Source organism: Panulirus ornatus, chromosome 16 (genome assembly GCF_036320965.1).
Source record: "Panulirus ornatus isolate Po-2019 chromosome 16, ASM3632096v1, whole genome shotgun sequence".
In the NCBI taxonomy this organism is placed as follows: Eukaryota; Metazoa; Arthropoda; class Malacostraca; order Decapoda; family Palinuridae; genus Panulirus; species Panulirus ornatus.
In genome coordinates, this window is record NC_092239.1 from 22,615,512 (window position 1) to 22,637,488 (window position 21,977).

The window sequence follows — 21,977 nt, forward strand, 5'->3', positions numbered from 1 at the left end:
GAAGTGGTAGAGGATGTGTGGATCAGGTGTTTGCTTTGAAGAATGTATGTGAGAAATACTTAGAAAAGCAAATGGATTTGTATGTAGCATTTATGGATCTGGAGAAGGCATATGATAGAGTTGATAGAGATGCTCTGTGGAAGGTATTAAGAATATATGGTGTGGGAGGCAAGTTGTTAGAAGCAGTGAAAAGTTTTTATCGAGGATGTAAGGCATGTGTACGTGTAGGAAGAGAGGAAAGTGATTGGTTCTCAGTGAATGTAGGTTTGCGGCAGGGGTGTGTGATGTCTCCATGGTTGTTTAATTTGTTTATGGATGGGGTTGTAAGGGAGGTAAATGCAAGAGTCCTGGAAAGAGGGGCAAGTATGAAGTCTGTTGGGGATGAGAGAGCTTGGGAAGTGAGTCAGTTGTTGTTCGCTGATGATACAGCGCTGGTGGCTGATTCATGTGAGAAACTGCAGAAGCTGGTGACTGAGTTTGGTAAAGTGTGTGGAAGAAGAAAGTTGAGAGTAAATGTGAATAAGAGCAAGGTTATTAGGTACAGTAGGGGTGAGGGTCAAGTCAATTGGGAGGTGAGTTTGAATGGAGAAAAACTGGAGGAAGTGAAGTGTTTTAGATATCTGGGAGTGGATCTGTCAGCGGATGGAACCATGGAAGCGGAAGTGGATCATAGGGTGGGGGAGGGGGCGAAAATTTTGGGAGCCTTGAAAAATGTGTGGAAGTCGAGAACATTATCTCGGAAAGCGAAAATGGGTATGTTTGAGGGAATAGTGGTTCCAACAATGCTGTATGGTTGCGAGGCGTGGGCTATGGATAGAGATGTGCGCAGGAGGATGGATGTGCTGGAAATGAGATGTTTGAGGACAATGTGTGGTGTGAGGTGGTTTGATCGAGTAAGTAACGTAAGGGTAAGAGAGATGTGTGGAAATAAAAAGAGCGTGGTCGAGAGAGCAGAAGAGGGTGTTTTGAAATGGTTTGGGCACATGGAGAGAATGAGTGAGGAGAGATTGACCAAGAGGATATATGTGTCGGAGGTGGAGGGAACGAGGAGAAGAGGGAGACCAAATTGGAGGTGGAAAGATGGAGTGAAAAAGATTTTGTGTGATCGGGGCCTGAACATGCAGGAGGGTGAAAGGAGGGCAAGGAATAGAGTGAATTGGAGTCATGTGGTATACAGGGGTTGACGTGCTGTCAGTGGATTGAATCAAGGCATGTGAAGCGTCTGGGGTAAACCATGGAAAGCTGTGTAGGTATGTACATTTGCGTGTGTGGACGTGTGTATGTACATGTGTATGGGGGGGGGGGTGGGCCATTTCTTTCGTCTGTTTCCTTGCGCTACCTCGCAAACGCGGGAGACAGCGACAAAGTATAAAAAAAAAAAAAAAAAAAAAAAAAAAAAATATATATATATATATATATATATATATATATATATATATATATATATATATATATATATATATATATATATATATATATATATATTCCTCACGTGCCGTAGAAGGCGACTAAAGGGGACGGAAGCGGGGGGGCTAGAAAACCTCCCCTTCTTGTATTTTAACTATCTAAAAGGGGAAATAGGAGTCACGCAGGGAGTGCTCATCGTCTTCGAAGGCTCAGATTGGGGTGTCTAAATGTGTGTGGATGTAACCAAGATCAGGAAAAAGGAGAGATAGGTAGTATGTTTGAGGAAAGGAACCTGGATGTTTTGGCTCTGAGTGAAACGAAGCTCAAGGGTAAAGGGGAAGAGTTGTTTGGCAATGTCTTAGGAGTAAAGTCAGGGGTTGGTGAGAGGAAAGGAACAAGGGAAGGAGTAACACTGCTCCTTAAACAGGAGTGGTGAGAGAATGTGAAAGAGTGTAAGAAAGTAAACTCTTGATTGATATGGGTAAAAATGAAAGTGAATGGAGAGTGGAGAGAGATGGGTGATTATTGGTGCCTCTGCACCTGGGCATGAGAAGAAAGACCATGAGAGGCAAGTGTTCTGGGAGCAGCTGAGTGAGTGTGTTAGTAGTTTTGATGCATGAGACCGGGTTATAGTGATGGATGATTTGAATGCAAAGGTGAGTAATGTGGCAGTTGAGGGAATATTTGGTGTACATGGGGTGTTCAGTACTGTAAGTGGAAATGGTTAAGAGCTTGCAGATTAGTGATAAAGGACTGGTGATTGAGAATATCTGGTTTAAAAAGAGAGGTATACATAAGTATACGTATGTAAGTAGGAGAGATGGCGAGAACGTTATTGGATTACGTGTTAATAGATAGGCGTGCGAAAGAGACTTTTGGATGTTAATGAACTGAGAGGTGCAACTGGAGGGATGTCTGATCATCATCTTGTGGAGGCGAAGGTGAAGATTTGTAGAGGTTTTCAGAAAAGAAGAGAGAATGTTGGGGGTGAAGAAAGTGGTGAGAGCAAGTGAGCTTGGGAAGGATACTTTTGTGAGGAAGTACCAGGAGAGACTGAGTATAGAATGGAAAAAGGTGAGAACAAAGGACGTAAGAGGAGAAGGGGAGGAATGGGATGTATTTAGGGAAGCAGTGATGGCTTGCGCAAAAGATGCTTTTGTTATGAGAAGCGTGTGAGGTGGGTAGATTAGAAAGGGCAGCGAGTGTTGGGATAAAGAATTAAGATTATTAGTGAAAGAGAAGAGAGAGGCATTTGGACGATTTTTGCAAGGAAATAATGCAAATGACCGAGAGACGTATAAAAGAAAGAGGCAGGAGGTCAAGAGAAAGGTCAAGAGGTGAAAAAGAGGGCAAATGAGAGTTGGGGTGAGAGAGTATCATTAAATTTTAGGGAGAATAAAAAGATGTTTTGGAAGGAGGTAAATAAAGTGCGTAAGACAGGGGAACAAATGGGAACTTCAGTGGAGGGGGCTAATGGGCAGGTGATATCAAGTAGTGGTGATGTGAGAAGGAGATGGAGTGAGTATTTTGAAGATTTTTTGAATGTGTTTGATGATAGAGTGGCAGATACAGGGTGTTTTGTCCGAGGTGGTGTGCAAAGTGAGAGGGTTAGGGTGAATGATTTGGTAAACAGAGAAGAGGTAGTAAAAGCTTTGCAGAAGATGAAAGCCGGCAAGGCAGCAGGTTTGGATGGTATTGCAGTGGAATTTATTAAAAAAGGGGGTAATTGTATTGTTGACTGGATTGTAAGGTTATTTAATGTATGTATGACTCATGGTGAGGTGCTTGAGGATGGCGGAATGCTTACATAGTGCCATTGTACAAAGGCAAAGGGTGCTCAAATTACAGAGGTATAAGTTTGTTGAGTAATCCTGGGAAATTATATGGGAGGGTATTGACTGACAGGGTGAAGGCATGTACAAAGCATCAGACTGGGGAAGAGCGGTGTGGTTTCAGAAGTGGTAGAGGATGTGCGGATCAGGTGTTTGCTTTGAAGAATGTATGTGGGAAATGCCTAGAAAAGCAAATGGATTTATATGTAGCATTTATGGATCTGGAGACGGCATATAATAGAGCTGATAGAGATGCTCTGTGGAAGGTATTAAGGATATATATTGTGGGAGGCAAGTTGTTAGAAGCAGTGAAAAGTTTTTATCGAGGATGTAAGGTATGTGTACGAGTAGGAAGAGAGGAAAGTGATTGGTTCTCAGTGAATGTCGGTTTACGGCAGAGGTGCTTGATGTCTCCATGGTTGTTTAATTTGTTTATGGATGGGGTTGTTAGGGAGGTGAATGCAAAAGTTTTGGAAAGAGGGGCAAGTATGCAGTCTATTGTGGATGAGAGAGCGTGGGAAGTGAGTCAGTTGTTGTTCGCTGATGATAGTGCTGGTGACTGATTCGGGTAAGAAACTGCAGAAGCTGTTGATTGAGTCTGGTAAAGTGTGTGAAAGAAGAAAGCTGAGAGTAAACGTGAATAAGAGCAAGTTATTAGGTACATTAGGGTTGGGAGACAAGTCAATTGAGAGGTAAATTTGAATGGAGAAAAACTGGAGGAAGTAAAGTGTTTTAGATATCTGAGGGTGGATCTGGCGGCGGATGGAACCATTGAAGCAGAAGTGAGTCATAGGGTGAGAGAGGGAGCGAAAGTTCTGGAAGCGTTGAAAAATGTGTGGAAGGCGAGAACGTAATCTCGGAAAGCAAAAGTGGGTATGTTTGAAGGGATAGTGGTTCCGACAATGTTATATGCTTGCAAGGCGTGGGCTATAGATAGACTTGCGCGGAGGAGGGTGGATGTGCTGGAAATGAGATGTTTGAGGACAATATGTGGTGTGAGGTAGTTTGATCGAGTAAGTAACGAAAGGCTAAGAAAAATGTGTGACAATAAAAAGAGTGTGGTTGAGAGAGCAGAAGAGGGTATTTTGAAATGGTTTGGTCACATGGAGAGAATGAGTGAGGAAAGATTGACAAAGAGGATATATGTGTCAGTGGTAGAGTGAACGAGGAGAAGTGGAAGACCAAATTGGAGGTGGAAAGATGGAGTGAAAAAGATTTTATGATCGGGGCCTGAACATGCAGGAAGGTGAAAGGCGTGCAAGGAATAGAGTGAATTGGAACAATGTGGTATACCGGGGTCGACGTGCTGTCAATGGATTGAAGCAGGGCATGTGATGCGTTTGGGGTAAACCATGGAAAGTTCTGTGGGGCCTGGATGTGGTTTCGGTGCATTATACATGACAGCTAGAGACTGGATGTGAACGAATGTGGCCTTTGTTGTCTTTTCTTAGTGCTACCTCGCGCACATGCGGGCGGAGGGGGTCATCAATTTCATATGTGGCGTGTTGGCGATGGGAATGAATAAGGGCAGACAGTATGAATTAGGTACATGTGTACATAGGTATATGTCTGTGTGTGTGTATACATATATATATATATATATATATATATATATATATATATATATATATATATATATATATATATATATATATACGTTGAGATGTATAGGTATCTATATGTGCGTGTGTTCACGTGTATGTACATACCTGTGTATGTGGGTGGGTTGGACCATTCTTTCTTCTGTTTCCTTGAGCTACCTCGCTGATGCGGGAGACACTGACAAGTTAGCGCTAGGAAAAAAAAACAAAAAACAAAACAGAGGCCACATTCGTTCACACTCAGTCTCTATTTGTCATGTATAATGCACCAAAACCACAGCCACCTTTCCACATCCAGGCCCCACAAAACTTTCCATGGTTTACCCCAGACGCTTCACATGCCCTGCTTCAATTCATTGACAGCACGTCGACCCCGGTATACCACATCGTTCCAATTCACTCTGTTCCTTGCACGCTTTTCACCCTCCTGCATGTTCAGGCCCCGATCGCTCAAAATCATTTTCACTTCACCCTTCCACCTCCAATCTGGTCTCCCACTTCACCTCTTTCCCTCCACCTCTGACACATATATCCTCTTTGACAATCTTTCCTCACTCATTCTCTCCATGTGACCAAACCATTTCAATACACCCTCTTTTGTTCTCTCAACCATGTTCTTTTTATTACCACACATCTCTCTTACCCTTTCATTACTTACTCGATCGAACCACCTCACACTACATATTGTCCTCAAGCATCTCATTTCCACTCCGCACAACCCTATGTATAGCTCACGCCTCGCATTCATATTCCATTGTTGAAAATGCTATTCCCTCAAACATACCCATTTTTGCTTTCCAAGAAAAAGTTCTCACCTTCCACATATTCTTCAACGCTCCCAGAACTTTCGCCCTCTCCCATCCTCTGACTCACTTCCGATTCCATGGTTCCATCCGCTGCCAAATCCACTCCCAGATATCTAAAACATTTCACTTCCTCCAGTTTTTCTCCATTCAAACTTACCTCCCAATTGACTTGTCCCTCCACACTACCGTGCCTGATAACCTTGTTCTTATTCACATTTACTCTCAGTTTCTTCTCTCACACACTTTACCAGACTTAGTCACCAGCTTCTGCGGTTTGTCACCCGAATCAGCCACCAATGCTTTATCATCAGCGAACAACAACTGACTCACTTCCCAAGCCCTCTCATCCATAACAGACTGCATACTTGCCCCTCTCTCCAAAACTCTTACATTCACCTCCCTAACAACCTCATTCATAAGCAAATTAAACAACCATGGAGACATCACTCACCCCTGCCGCCACCCGACATTCACAGAGAACCAATCAATATCCTCTCTTCCTACTCGTACACATGAATTACATCCTCGATAAAAACTTTTCACTGTTTCCAGCAACTTGCCTCCCTCACCACATACTCTTAATACCTCCCACAGAGCATCTCTATCAACTCTATCATATGCCTTCTCCAGATTCATAGATGCTACATACAAATCCATTTCTAAGTATTTCTCACATTCTTGAAAGCAAACATCTGATCCACACATCCTCTACCACTTCTGAAACCACACTGCTCTTCCACAATCCGATGTATTGTACATGCCTTCACCCTCTCAATCAATACCCTGCGATATAATTTCCCGAGAATACTCAACAAACTTATACCTCTGTAACTTGAACTCTCACCTTTATTCCCTTTGCCTTTGTACAATGGCACTAGGGTATCCATTCCGCCAATACTCAGGCACTTCACCTTGAGCCATACATACATTGAGTATCCTCACCAACTAGTCAACAACACAGTCACCCCCATCTTTAAGTTCCATTACATTACCAACCAAACCCTCCCCCTTGCCGGCTTTCATCTTCCGCAAAGCTTTCAGTACCTCTTCTCTGTTTACCAAATCATTCTCCCTGACCCTCTCACTCCGCACACCACCTCGACCAAAACACCCTATTTCTGCCACTCTATCATCAAACACATTCAACACACCTTCAAAATACTCACTCCATCTCCTTCTCAGATCACCACTACTTGTTATTACCTCCCCATTAGCCCCCTTCACCGATGTTCCCATTTGTTCTCTTGTCTTCCGCACTTTATTTGCTTCCTTCCAAAGCATCTTTTCATTTTCCTTAAAATCTAATGATAGTCTCTCACCCCTACTCTCATTTCCCTCTTTTTCACCTCTTGCATCTTTCTCTTGATCTCCTGTCTCTTTCTTTTATACATCTCCCGGTCATTTGCACTATTTCTTTGCAAAGATCGTCCAAATGCCTATCTCTTCTCTTTCACTATCAATTTTACTTCTTCATCCCACCACACATTACCCTTTATAATCTGCCCACCTCTCATCTTTCTCATGCCACAGGCATCTTTTGCACAAGCCATCAATGCTTCTCTAAATATATCCCATTCCTCCCCCACTCCCTTTACATCCATTTCTCTCACGTTTTTCCATTCTGCACTCAGTCTCTCCTGGTACTTCTTCACACATGTCTCCTTCTCAGCTAACTTACTCTCACCACTCTCTTCATCCCAACATTCTCTCTTCTGTTCTGAAAACCTCTACAGATCTTAACCTTTGCCTGTACAAGATAATGATTAGACATCCCTCCAGTTGCACCTCTCAGCACATTAACATCCAAAAGTCTCTCTTTCAAGCACCTATCAGTTAACACGTAATCTGATAACGCTCTCTGGCCATCTCTCCTACTTACATATGTATGCTTATGTATATCCTCTTTTAAACCAGGTATTCCCAATCACCAGTCGTTTTTGAGCACACAAATCTACAAGCTCTTCAACATTTCCATTTACAACACTGAACACCCCATATACACCAAATATTTCCTCAAACGCCTCATTACTAACCATTGCATTCAAATCACCTATCACTATAATCCGGTCTTGTACATCAAAATTACTAACACACTCACTCAGCTGCTCCCAAAACACTTGCCTCTCATGATCTTTCTTCTCATGCCCAGGTTCATAGGCACCAATAATCACCTTTCAGATTTACCCATATCAATGTAGAGTTTACTTTCTTACACTCTATCACATACTCCCACCACTCCTGTTTCATGAGTAGTGCTGCTCCTTCCTTTGCTCTTGTCCTCTCACCAACCCCTGACTTTACTCCCAAAACATTCCCAAACCACTCTTCCCCTTTACCCTTGAGCTTCGTTTCACCAAGAGCCAAAGCATCCAGGTTCCTTTCCTCAAACATACTATCTATCTCTCTTTTCGTCTCATCTTGGTTACATCCACGCACATTTAGACACCCAATCTGACCCTTTTTTTTTTTTTTTCTTTTTTTTTTAATTTTCCAAAAGAAGGAACAGAGAAGGGGGCCAGGTGAGGATTTTCCCTCTAAGGCCCAGTCCTGTGTTCTTAACGCTACCTCGCAAATGCGGGAAATGGCGAATCGTATGAAAAAAAAAAAAATATATATATATATATATATATATATATATATATATATATATATATATATATATATATATATATATATATATATATATATATATATATCTGCGAGGTAGCGCCAGGAGCAGACGAAGAAAGGCCACATCTGCTCACATCCGTTCTCTAGCTGACATGTGTAATGCGCCGAAACCACAGCTCCCTACCAAACATCCATGCCCCACAGACCTTTCCATGGCTTACCCCGGACTGTCTGTCTTGTAGCAGCCAACGGGCACACTGTTAATTATGACACAGTGGCTCCACACACGCATTACGTGGCCCAGCTAATGGGAGAACCAGTCATACTTCCAGCTCCAGGAAGTAGAAGGCCAAAGAAACTGACTGAGTTTGGTAAAGTGTGTGGAAGAAGAAACTTAAGAGTAAATGTGAATAAGAGCAAGGTTATTAGGTACAGTAGGGTTGAGGGTCAAGTCAATTGGGAGGTGAGTTTGAATGGAGAAAAACTGGAGGAAGTGAAGTGTTTTAGATATCTGGGAGTGGATCTGGCAGCGGATGGAACCATGGAAGCGGAAGTGGATCATAGGGTGGGGGAGGGGGCGAAAATTCTGGGGGCCTTGAAGAATGTGTGGAAGTCGAGAACATTATCTCGGAAAGCAAAAATGGGTATGTTTGAAGGAATAGTGGTTCCAACAATGTTGTATGGTTGCGAGGCGTGGGCTATGGATAGAGTTGTGCGCAGGAGGATGGATGTGCTGGAAATGAGATGTTTGAGGACAATGTGTGGTGTGAGGTGGTTTGATCGAGTGAGTAACGTAAGGGTAAGAGAGATGTGTGGAAATAAAAAGAGCGTGGTTGAGAGAGCAGAAGAGGGTGTTTTGAAGTGGTTTGGGCACATGGAGAGAATGAGTGAGGAAAGATTGACCAAGAGGATATATATGTCGGAGGTGGAGGGAACGAGGAGAAGAGGGAGACCAAATTGGAGGTGGAAAGATGGAGTGAAAAAGATTTTGTGTGATCGGGGCCTGAACATGCAGGAGGGTGAAAGGAGGGCAAGGAATAGAGTAAATTGGAGCGATGTGGTATACCGTGGTTGACGTGCTGTCTGTGGATTGAATCAGGGCATGTGAAGCGTCTGGGGTAAACCATGGAAAGCTGTGTAGGTGTGTATATTTGCGTGTGTGGACGTATGTATATACATGTGTATGGGGGGGGGTTGGGCCATTTCTTTCGTCTGTTTCCTTGCGCTACCTCGCAAACGCGGGAGACGGCGACAAAGTATAATAAAGAAAATAAAAAAATAATATATATATATATATATATATATATATATATATATATATATATATATATATATATATATATATATATATATATATATTGGAAAGGATCACAATTTTGCGAATGATCAAGATATTCCTATGAGTCCACGGGGAAAATGAAACACGAAAAGTTCCCAAGTGCACTTTCGTGTAATAATCACATCACATATAATCACAAATGCCGTCCTAGCTTCGTCTCTTCGATGTGTATCAACTGACTGTTATATTGCTCTCTTGTATCTCCCCTGATGATGTGATTATTACACGAAAGTGCACTTGGGAACTTTTCGTGTTTCATTTCCCCGTGGACTCATAGGAATATATATATATATATATATATATATATATATATATATATATATATATATATATATATATATATATATATATATATATTTATTTATTTATCTATTTTATTTATTTTGCTTTGTCGCTGTCTCCCGCGTTAGCGAGGTAGCGCAAGGAAACAGACGAAAGAATGGCCCAACCCGCCCACATACACATGTATATACATACACCTCCACACACGCAAATATACATACCTATACATCTCAATGCACACATATATATACGCACACAGACATATACATATATACACATGTACATAATTCATACTGTCTGCGTTTATTCATTTCCATCGCCACCCCGCCACACATGGAATAACAACCCCCTCTCCCTCATGCGTGCGAGGTAGCGCTAGGAAAAGACAACAAAGGCCACATTCGTTCACACTCAGTCTTTAGCTGTCATGTAATAATGCACCGAAACCAAAGCTCCCTTTCCACATCCAGGCCCAACAGAACTTTCCATGGTTTACCCCAGACGCTTCACATGCCCTGGTTCAATCCATTGACAGCACGTCGACCCCGGTATACCACATCGATAGAATTAACTCTATTCGTTGCACGCCTTTCACCCTCCTGCATGTTCAGGCCCCGATCACTCAAAATCTTTTTCACTCCATCTTTCCACCTCCAATTTGGTCTTCCACTTCTCCTCGTTCGCTCCACCTCCGACACATATATCCTCTTGGTCAATCTTTCCTCACTCATTCTCTCCATGTGACCAAACCATTTCAAAACAGCCCCCCTCTGCTCTCTTGACCACACTCTTTTTATTTCCACACATCTCTCTTACCCTTACATTGCTTACTCGATCAAACCACCTCACACCACATACTGTCCTCAAACATTTCATTTCCAGCACATCCACCCTCCTGCGCACAACTCTATCCATAGCCAACGCCTCGCAACCATACAACATTGTTGGAACCACTATTCCTTCAAACATACCCATTTTTGCTTTCCGAGATAATGTTCTCGACTTCCAAACATTCTTCAAGGCTCCCAGAAATTTCGCCCCCTCCCCCACCCTATCATTCACTTCCGCTTCCATGGTTCCATCCGCTGCCAGATCCACTCCCAGATATCTAAAACACTTTACTTCCTCCAGTTTTTTCCCTTTAAACTTACCTCCCAGTTGACTTGACCCTCAACCCTACTGTATCATCAGTGAACAACAACTGACCACTTCCCAACCTCTCTCATCCACAACAGACTGCATATTTGTCCCTCTTTCCAAATCTCTTGCATTCACCTCCCTAACAACCCCATCCATAAACAAATTAAACAACCATTGAGACATCACCCACCTCTGCCGCAAACCTACATTCACTGAGAACCAATCACTTTCCTCTCTTCCTATACGTACACAAGCCTTACATCCCCGATAAAAACTTTTCACTGCTTCTAACAACTTGCCTCCCACACCATATATTCTTAATACCTTCCACAGAGCATCTCTATCAACTCTATCATATGCCTTCTCCAGATCCATAAATGCTACATACAAATCCCTTTGCTTTTCTAAGTATTTCTCACATACATTCTTCAAAGCAAACACCTGATCCACACATCCTCTACCACTTCTGAAACCACACTGCTCTTCCCCAATCTGATGCTCTGTACATGCCTTCACCCTCTCAATCAGTACCCTCCCATATAGTTTACCAGGAATACTCAACAAACTTATACCTTTGTAATTTGAGCACTCACTCTTATCCCCTTTGCCTTTGTACAATGGCACTATGCACGCATTCCGCCAATCCTCAGTCACCTCACCATGAGTCATACATACATTAAATAACCTTACCAACCAGTCAATAATACAGTCACCCCCTTTTTTAATAAATTCCACTGCAATACCATCCAAACCTGCATTCCTCACGTGTCGTAGAAGGCGACTAAAGGGGACGGGAGTGAGGGGCCAGAAACCCTCGCCTCCTTGTATTTTAACTTTCTAAAAGGGGAAGCAGAAGAAGGAGTCACGCGGGGAGTGCTCATCCTCCTCGAAGGCTCAGATTGGGGTGTCGAAATGTGTGTGGATGTAACTAAGATGAGAAAAAAGGAGAGTTAGGTAGTATTTTTGTGGAAAGGAACCTGGATGTTTTGGCTCTGACTGAAACGAAGCTCAAGGGTAAAGGTGAAGAGTGGTTTGGGAATGTCTTGGGAGGAAAGTCAGGGGTTAGTGAGAGGACAAGAGCAAGAGAAGGAGTAGCACTACTTCTGAAACAAGAGTTGTGAGAGTATGTGATACAGTGTAAGAAAGGAAATTCTAGACTGATATGGGTAAAACTGAAAGTTGATAGAGAGAGATGGGTGATTATTGGTGGATATGCACATGGGCATGAGATGAAAGATCATGAGAGGCAAGTGTTTTTGGAGCAGCAGAATGAGTGTGTTAGTGGTTTTGATGCACAAGACCGGGTTATAGTGATGGGTGATTTGAATGCAAAGGTGATTAATGTGGCAGTTGAGGGAATAATTGGTATACATGGGGTGTTCAGTGTTGTAAATGGAGATGGTGAAAAGCTTGTAGATTTCTGTGGTGAAAAAGGAGTCGTGATCGGGAATACCTGGTTTAAAAAGCGAGATATACATAAGTATACGTACGTAAGTAGGAGAGATGGCCAGAGAGCGTTATTGGATAACGTGTTAATTGATAGGCGCGCGAAAGAGAGACTTTTGGATGTTAATGTGCTGAGAGGTGCAACTGGAGGGATGTCTGATCATTATCTTGTGGAGGCGAAGATGAAGATTTGTAGAGGTTTTCAGAAAAGAAGAGAATGTTGGGGTGAAGAGGGTGGTAAGAGGAAGTGAGCTTGCGAATGAGACTTGTGTGAGGAAGTACCAGGAGAGACTGAGTACAGAATGGAAAAATGTGAGAAGAAAGGATGTAAGGGGAGTAGGGGAGGAATGGGATGTATTTAGGGAAGCAGTGATGGCTTGCGCAAAAGATGCCTGTGGCATAAAAAGCGTGGGAGGTGGGTTGATTAGAAAGGATAGTGAGTGGTGGGATGAAGAAGTAAGATTATTAGTGAAAGAGAAGAGGGAGGCATTTGGACGATTTTTGCAGGGAAAAAATGCAAATGAGTGGGAGATGTATAAAAGAAAGAGGCAGGAGGTCAAGAGAAAGGTCCAAGATGTGAAAAAGAGGGCAAATGAGAATTGGGGTGAGAGAGTATCATTAGACTGTAGGGAGAATAAAAAGATGTTTTGGAAGGAGGTAAATAAAGAGCGTAAGACCAGGGAGCAAATGGGAACTTCAGTGAAGGGGGCTAATGGGGAGGTGATAACAAGTAGTGGTGATGTGAGAAGGAGATGGAGAAAGTATTTTGAAGGTTTGTTGAATGTGTTTGATGATAGTATGGCAAATATAGGGTGTTTTGGTCGAGGTGGTGTGCAAAGTGAGAGTGTTAGGAAAAATGATTTGGTAAACATAGAAGAGGTAGTAACAGCTTTGCGGAAGATGAAAGCCGGCAAGGCAGCAGGTTTAGATAGTATTGCAGTGAAATCTATTAAAAATGGGGGTGACTGTATTGTTGACTGGTTGGTAAGGTTATTTAATGTATGTATGACTCATGGCTCTGAGTGAAACGAAGCTCAAGGGTAAAGGGGAAGAGTGGTTTGGGAATGTCTGGGGAGTAAAGTCAGGGGTTAGTGAGAGGACAAGAGCAAGGGAAGGAGTAGCAATACTCCTGAAACAGGAGTTGTGGGAGTATGTGATAGAGTGTAAGAAAGTAAATTCCCGATTAATATGGGTAAAACTGAAAGTTGATGGAGAGAGGTGGGTGATTATTGGTGCATATGCACCTGGGCATGAGAAGAAAGATCAAGAGAGGCAAGTGTTTTGGGAGCAGCTGAATGAGTGTGTTAGTGGTTTTGATGCACGAGACCGGGTTATAGTGATGGGTGATTTGAATGCAAAGGTGAGTAATGTGGCAGTTGAGGGAATAATTGGTATACATGGGGTGTTCAGTGTTGTAAATGGAAATGGTGAAGAGCTTGTAGATTTATGTGCTGAAAAAGGACTGATGATTGGGAATACCTGGTTTAAAAAGCGAGATATACATAAGTATACTTATGTAAGTAGGAGAGATGGCCAGAGAGCGTTATTGGATTACGAGTTAATTGACAGGCGTGCGAAAGAGAGACTTTTGGATGTTTATGTGCTGAGAGGTGCAACTGGAGGGATGTCTGATCATTATATTGTGGAGGCTAAGGTGAAGATTTGTATGGGTTTTCAGAAAAGAAGAGTGAATGTTGGGGTGAAGAGGGTGGTGAGAGTAAGTGAGCTTGAGAAGGAGACCTGTGTGAGGAAGTACCAGGAGAGACTGAGTACAGAATGGAAAAAGGTGAGAACAATGGAAGTTAGGGGAGTGGGGGAGGAATGGGATGTATTTAGGGAATCAGTGATGGATTGCGCAAAAGATGCTTGTGGCATGAGAAGAGTGGGAGGTGGATTGATTAGAAAGGGTAGTGAGTGGTGGGATGAAGAAGTAAGAGTATTAGTGAAAGAGAAGAGAGAGGCATTTGGACGATTTTTGCAGGGAAAAAATGCAATTGAGTGGGAGATGTATAAAAGAAAGAGACAGGAGGTCAAGAGAAAGGTGCAAGAGGTGAAAAAAAGGGCAAATGAGAGTTGGGGTGAGAGAGTATCATTAAATTTTAGGGAGAATAAAAAGATGTTCTGGAAGGAGGTAAATAAAGTGCGTAAGACAAGGGAGCAAATGGGAACTTCAGTGAAGGGCGCAAATGGGGAGGTGATAACAAGTAGTGGTGATGTGAGAAGGAGATGGAGTGAGTATTTTGAAGGTTTGTTGAATGTGTTTGATGATAGAGTGGCAGATATAGGGTGTTTTGGTCGAGGTGGTGTGCAAAGTGAGAGGGTTAGGGAAAATGATTTGGTAAACAGAGAAGAGGTAGTGAAAGCTTTGCGGAAGATGAAAGCCGGCAAGGCAGCAGGTTTGGATGGTATTGCAGTGGAATCTGATTAAAAGAGGGGGTGACTGTATTGTTGACTGGTTGGTAAGGTTATTTAATGTATGTATGACTCATGATGAGGTGCCTGAGGATTGGCGGAATGCGTGCATAGTGCCATTGTACAAAGGCAAAGGGGATAAGAGCGAGTGCTCAAATTACAGAGGTATAAGTTTGTTGAGTATTCCTGGTAAATTATATGGGAGGGTATTGATTGAGAGGGTGAAGGCATGTACAGAGCATCAGATTGGGGAAGAGCAGTGTGGTTTCAGAAGTGGTAGAGGATGTGTGGATCAGGTGTTTGCTTTGAAGAATGTATGTGAGAAATACTTAGAAAAGCAAATGGATTTGTATGTAGCATTTATGGATCTGGAGAAGGTATATGATAGAGTTGATAGAGATGCTCTGTGGAAGGTATTAAGAATATATGGTGTGGGAGGCAAGTTGTTAGAAGCAGTGAAAAGTTTTTATCGAGGATGTAAGGCATGTGTACGTGTAGGAAGAGAGGAAAGTGATTGGTTCTCAGTGAATGTAGGTTTGCGGCAGGGGTGTGTGATGTCTCCATGGTTGTTTAATTTGTTTATGGATGGGGTTGTTAGGGAGGTAAATGCAAGAGTTTTGGAAAGAGGGGCAAGTATGAAGTCTGTTGGGGATGAGAGAGCTTGGGAAGTGAGTCAGTTGTTGTTCGCTGATGATACAGCGCTGGTGGCTGATTCATGTGAGAAACTGCATGGAAACCATGGAAAGCTGTGTAGGTATGTATATTTGCGTGTGTGGACGTATGTATATACATGTGTATGGGGGGGGGGCATTTCTTTCGTCTGTTTCCTTGCGCTACCTCGCAAACGCGGGAGACAGCGACAAAGTATAAAAAAAAAAAAGAAATGACTCATGGTGATGGGCCTGAGGATTGGCGGAATGCTTGCATAGTGCCATTGTACAAAGTCAAAGGGGATAAGAGTGAGTGCTCAAATTACAGAGGTATAAGTTTGTTGAGTATTCCTGGTAAATTATATGGGAGGGTATTGATTGAGAGGGTGAAGGCATGTACAGAGCATGAGATTGGGGAAGAGCAATGTGGTTTCAGAAGTGGTAGAGGATGTGCGGATCAGGTGCTTGCTTTGAAGAATGTATGTGAGAAATACTTAGAAAAGCAAATGGATTTCTATGTAGCATTTATTGATCTGGAGAAGGCATATGATAGAGTTGATAGAGATGCTCTGTGGAAGGTATTAAGAATATATCGTGTGGGAGGCAAGTTGCTAGAAGCAGTGAAAAGTTTTTATCGAGGATGTAAGGCATGTGTACGTATAGGAAGAGAGGAAAGTGATTGGTTCTCAGTGAATGTAGGTTTGCGGAAGGGGTGTGTGATGTCTCCATGGTTGTTTAATTTGTTTATGGATGGGGTTGTTAGGGAGGTGAATGCAAGAGTTTTGGAAAGAGGGGCAAGTATGAAGTCTGTTGGGGATGAGAGATCTTGGGAAGTGAGTCATTAGTTGTTCGCTGCATATACAGCGCTGGTGGCTGATTCATGTGAGAAACTGCAGAAGCTGGTGACTGAGTTTGGTAAAGTGTGTGAAAGAAGAAAGGTAAGAGTAAATGTGAAAAAGAGCAAGGTTATCAGGTACAGTAGGGATGAGGGTCAAGTCAATTGGGAGGTAAGATTGAATGGAGCAAAACTGGAGGAAGTAAAGTGTTTTAGATATCTGGGAGTGGATCTGGCAGCGGATGGAACCATGGAAGCGGAAGTGAATCATAGGGTGGGGGAGGTTGCGAAAATTCTGGGAGCCTTGAAGAATGTGTGGAAGTCGAGAACATTATCTCGGAAAGCAAAAATGGGTATGTTTGAAGGAATAGTGGTTCCAACAATGTTGTATGGTTGCGAGGCGTGGGCTATGGATAGAGTTGTGCGCAGGAGGGTGGATGTGCTGGAAATGAGATGTTTGAGGACAATGTGTGGTGTGAGGTGGTTTGATCGAGTAAGTAATGCAAGGGTAAGAGAGATGTGTGGAAATAAAAAGAGCGTGGTTGAGAGAGCAGAAGAGGGTGTTTTGAAATGGTTTGGGCACATGGAGAGAATGAGTGAGGATAGATTGACCAAGAAGATATATGTGTCGGAGGTGGAGGGAACGAGGAGAAGTGGGAGACCAAATTGGAGGTGGAAAGATGGAGTGAAAAAGATTTTGAGTGATCGGGGCCTGAACATGCAGGAGGGTGAAAGGCTGGCAAGGAAAAGAGTGAATTGGAACGATTTGGTATACCGGGTTTAACGTGCTGTCAGTGGATTGAATCAGGGCATGTGAAGCGTCTGGGGTAAACCATGGAAAGTTGTGTGGGGTCTGGATGTGGAAAAGGAGCTGTGGTTTCGGGCATTATTGCATGACAGCTAGAGACTGAGTGTGAACGAATGGGGCCTTTGTTGTCTTTTCCTAGCGCTACCTCGCACACATGAGGGGGGAGGGGGATGGTATTCTATTTGTGGCGAGGTGGCGATGGGAATGAATAAAGGCAGACAGTGTGAATTGTGTGCATGGGTATATATGTATGTGTCTGTGTGTGTATATATATGTGCACATTGAGATGTATAGGTATGTATATTTGCGTGTGTGGACGTGTATGTATATACATGTGAATGGGGGTGGGTTGGTCCATTTCTTTCGTCTGTTTCCTTTCGCTACCTCGCTAACGCGGGATACAGCGACAAAGCAAAATAAATAAATATAAAATGAATATATATATATATATATATATATATATATATATATATATATATATATATATATATATATATATATATATATATATATATATATATATATATATATATATATATACATGTATATATTTACAGCTCCCTTTCCACATCCAGGCCCCACACAACTTTCCATGGTTTACTCCAGACGCTTCACATGCCATGGTTCAATCCACTGACAGCACGTCGACCCTGGTGTACCACATCGTTCCAATTCACTCTATTCGTTGCACGCCTTTCACCCTCCTGCATGTTCAGGCCCCGATCACTCAAAATCTTTTTCACTCCGTCTGTCCACCTCCAATTTGGTCTCCCACTTCTCTTCGTTCCCTCCACCTCTGACACATATATTCTCTTGGTCAATCTTTCCTCACTCATTCTGTCCATGTGACCAAACCATTTCAAAAAACCCTCTTCTGCTCTCTCAACCACACTCTTTTTATTACCACACATCTCTCTTACCCTATGAATACTTACTCGATCAAACCATCTCACACCACATATTGTCCTCAAACATCTCATTTCCAGCACGTCCACCCTCCTGCGCACAACTTTATCCATAGCCCACGCCTCGCAACCATACAAGATTGTCGTATTGTTCAAATATACCCATTTCTGCTTTTCGAGATAATGTTCTCGACTTCCATACATTCTTCAAGGCTACCAGAATTTTCGCCCCCTCCCCCACCCTATGATTCACTTCCGCTTTCACGGTTCCATCCGCTGCCAAATCCACTCCCAGATATCTAAAACACTTTACTTCCTTCAGTTTTTCTCCGTTCAAACTTACCTCCCAATTCACTTGACCCTCAACCCTTTTGTACCTAATATCCCTGCTCTTATCTACATTTACTCTCAACTTTATTCTTTCACACACTTTACCAAACTCAGTCACCAGCTTTTGCAGTTTCTCACATGAATCAGCCAACAGCGCTGTATCATCAGCGAACAACAACTGACTCACTTCCCAAGCTCTCTCATCCATAACAGACTGCATTCTTGCCCCTGTCTCCAAAACTCTTGCATTCACCTCCCTAACAACCCCATCCATAAACAAATTAAACAACCATGGAGTCATCACAAACCCCTGCCGCAAGCCTACATTCACTGAGAACCAATCTCTTTTCTCTCTATCTACACGTACACATGCCTTACATCCTCGATAAAAACTTTTCACTGCTTCTAACAACTTGCCTCCCACACCAAATATTCTTTATACCTTCCACAGAGCATCTCTATCAATTCTATCATATGCCTTCTCCAGATCCATAAATGCTACATAGAAATCCATTTGCTTTTCTAAGTATTTCTCACATACATTCTTCAAAGCAAACACCTGATCCACACATCCTCCCCCGCTTCTGAAACCACACTGCTCTTCCCCAGTCTGATGCTCTGCACATGCCTTCACCCTCTCAATCAGTACCCTCCCATACAATTTACCAGGAATACTCAACAAACATATACCTCTGTTATTTGAGCACTCACTCTTATCCCCTTTGCCTTTGTACAATCGCAACATGCACACATTCCGCCAATCCTCAGGCCCCTCACCATGAATCATACATACATTAAATAACCTTACCAACCAGTCAACAATACAGTCACCCACTTTTTTGATAAATTACACTGCCATACCATCTAAACCCGCTGCCTTGCCGGCTTTCATCTTCCCCAATGCTTTTACTACCTCTTCTCTTTTTACCAAATCATTTTCCCTAATCCTCTCACTTTGCACACCACCTCGACCAGAACACCCTATTTCTGCGACTCTATCATCAAACGCATTCAAAAAACCTTCAAAATACTCACTCCATCTCCTTCTCACATCACCACTACTTGTTATCATCTCCCCATTTGCGCCCTTCACTGAAGTTCCCATTTGCTCCCTTGTCTTACGTACTTTATTTACCTCCTTCCAAGACATCTTTCTATTCTCCCTAAAATTTAATGATACTCTCTCACCCCAACTCTTATTTGCCCTTTTTTTCACCTCTTGCACTTTTCTCTTGACCTCCTGCCTATTTCTTTTATACATCTTCCACTCGTTCGCATTATTTACCTGCAAAAATCGTCCAAATGCCTCTCTCTTCTCTTTCACTAATAATCTTACTTCTTCATCCCACCACTCACTACCCTTTGTAATCTGCCCACCTCCCACGCTTCTTATGCCACAAGCATCTTTTGCGCAAGCCATCACTGCTTCCCTAAATACATCCCATTCCTCCCCCACTCCCCTTACATCCTTTGTTCTCACCTTTATCCATTCTGTACTCAGTCTCTCCTGGTACTTCCTCACACAAGTCTCCTTGTATACATACATACACATGTACATATATGCAAGTTCACACCCGCACATGTACATACCTATACATTTCAACGTCTACATATATATACATACCAAACATATACAAATATACACATGTACATAATTCAAACTTGCTGCCTTTATTCATTTCCGTCGCCACCCCGACACACATGAAATGACAACTCTCTCCCCCGCACGCGCTGAGGTAGCGCTAAGAAAAGACAACAAAGGCCAAATTCGTTCACATTCAGTCTCTAGCTGTCATGTATAATGCAACGAAACCAAAGCTCCCTTTCGACACCCAGGCCCCACAGAACTTTCCATGGTTTACCCCAGACGCTTCACATGCCCTGGTTCAATCCATTGACAACACGTCGACTCCGGTATGCTACATCGTTCCAATTCACTCTATTCCCTGCACGCCTTTCACCCTCCTGCTTGTTCAGGCCCCGATCGCTCAAAATCTTCTTTACTCCATCCTTCCACCTCAAATTCGGTCTCCCACTTCTCGTTCCCTCTACCTTTGACACATATATCCTCTTTGTCAATGTTTCCTTTTTCTCTCCATATGACCAAACTATTTCAATACACCCCCTTCTGCTCTCTGAACCACACTCTTTTCATTACCACACATATCTTTTAGCCTTTCATTACTTACTCGATCAAATCACTTCACACCACACATTGTCCTTAAACATCTCATTTCTAGCAAATCCACCCTCCTCCGCACAACATTCCCACGCTTCTCAGCCATATAACATTGTTGGAGCCACCATTCCTTCAAACATACTCATTTTTGCTTTCTGAGGTAATGTTCTCACCTTGCACAACCCATTTTTGCTTTCTGAGATGATGTTCTCGCCTTCCACACTTCCATGGTTCCATCCGCTGCCAAATCCAATATCAGATATCTAAAACACTTCACTTCCTTCAGTTTTTTCTGGATTGAAACTTACCTCCCAATTGACTTCCCCTTCAACCCTACTATACCTAATAATCTTGTTCATATTCACGTTTACTCTCAGCTTTCTTCTTTCACACACTTTATCAAACTCAGTCACCAGCTTCTGCAGTTTCTCACCCGAGCCAGCCACCAGCGCTGTATCATCAGCGAGCAACAATTGGCTCACTTCCTAAATCCTCTCATCCACAACAGACTACATTCTTGCTCCTCTCTCCAAAACTCTTGCATTTACCTCCCTAACCACCCCTTAAAAAACAAATTAAACAACCATGGAGACATCAAGCACCCTTGCCGCAAACTGACATTCACTGAGAACCAATCACTTTCCTCTCTTCGTACTCGTACACATGCCTTACATCCCCGATAAAAACTTTTCACTGCTTCTTGCAACTTGTATCCCACTCTATATACTCTTAATACCTTCCAAAGACCATCTCTATCAAGTCTGTCATATGCCTTCTCCAGATCTATAAATGCTACATACAAATCCATTTTTTTTTTTAAGTATTTCTCACATACATTCTTGAAAGCAAACACCTGATCTACACATCCCCTACCACTTCTGAAACCACATTTCCCTTCCCCAATCTGATGTTTTGTACATGCCTTTACCCTTTAAATCAATGCCCTCCCATATAATTTCCCAGGAATACTCAACAAACTTATGCTTTTATCCCCTTTGCCTTTGTACAATGGCACTATGCATGCATTCCACCAATCTTAAGGCACTTCACCATGAGCCATACATTCACTAAATATCCACACGAACCAGTCAATAACACAGTCACCCCCTTTTTCAATAGATTCTTCTGCAATACCATCCAAACCTGCCGCTTTGCCGGCTTTCATCTTCCGCAAAGTTTTCGGTATCTCTTCTCTTTTTACCAAATCATTCTCTCTGCCCCTTTCACTTCGCATACCACCTCGACCAAAACACCCTATATCTGCCACTCTATCATCAAACACATTCAACAAATCTTCAAAATGCTCACTCCATCACCGTTTCACATTACCACTACTTGTTATTACCTCCCCATTATCCCCCTTCACCGACGTTCCCATTTGTTCTCTTGTCTATG

General features: G+C 42.7%; 1 protein-coding gene across 3 annotated transcripts in view; it reads left to right on the forward strand.

The window, feature by feature from the left end:
* The window catches only part of LOC139754196 (neurotrypsin-like), a 108,205-nt gene that overhangs the window by 12,187 nt on the left and 74,041 nt on the right, over positions 1–21,977 (forward strand). The gene's annotated exons all lie outside the window — the stretch shown is intronic.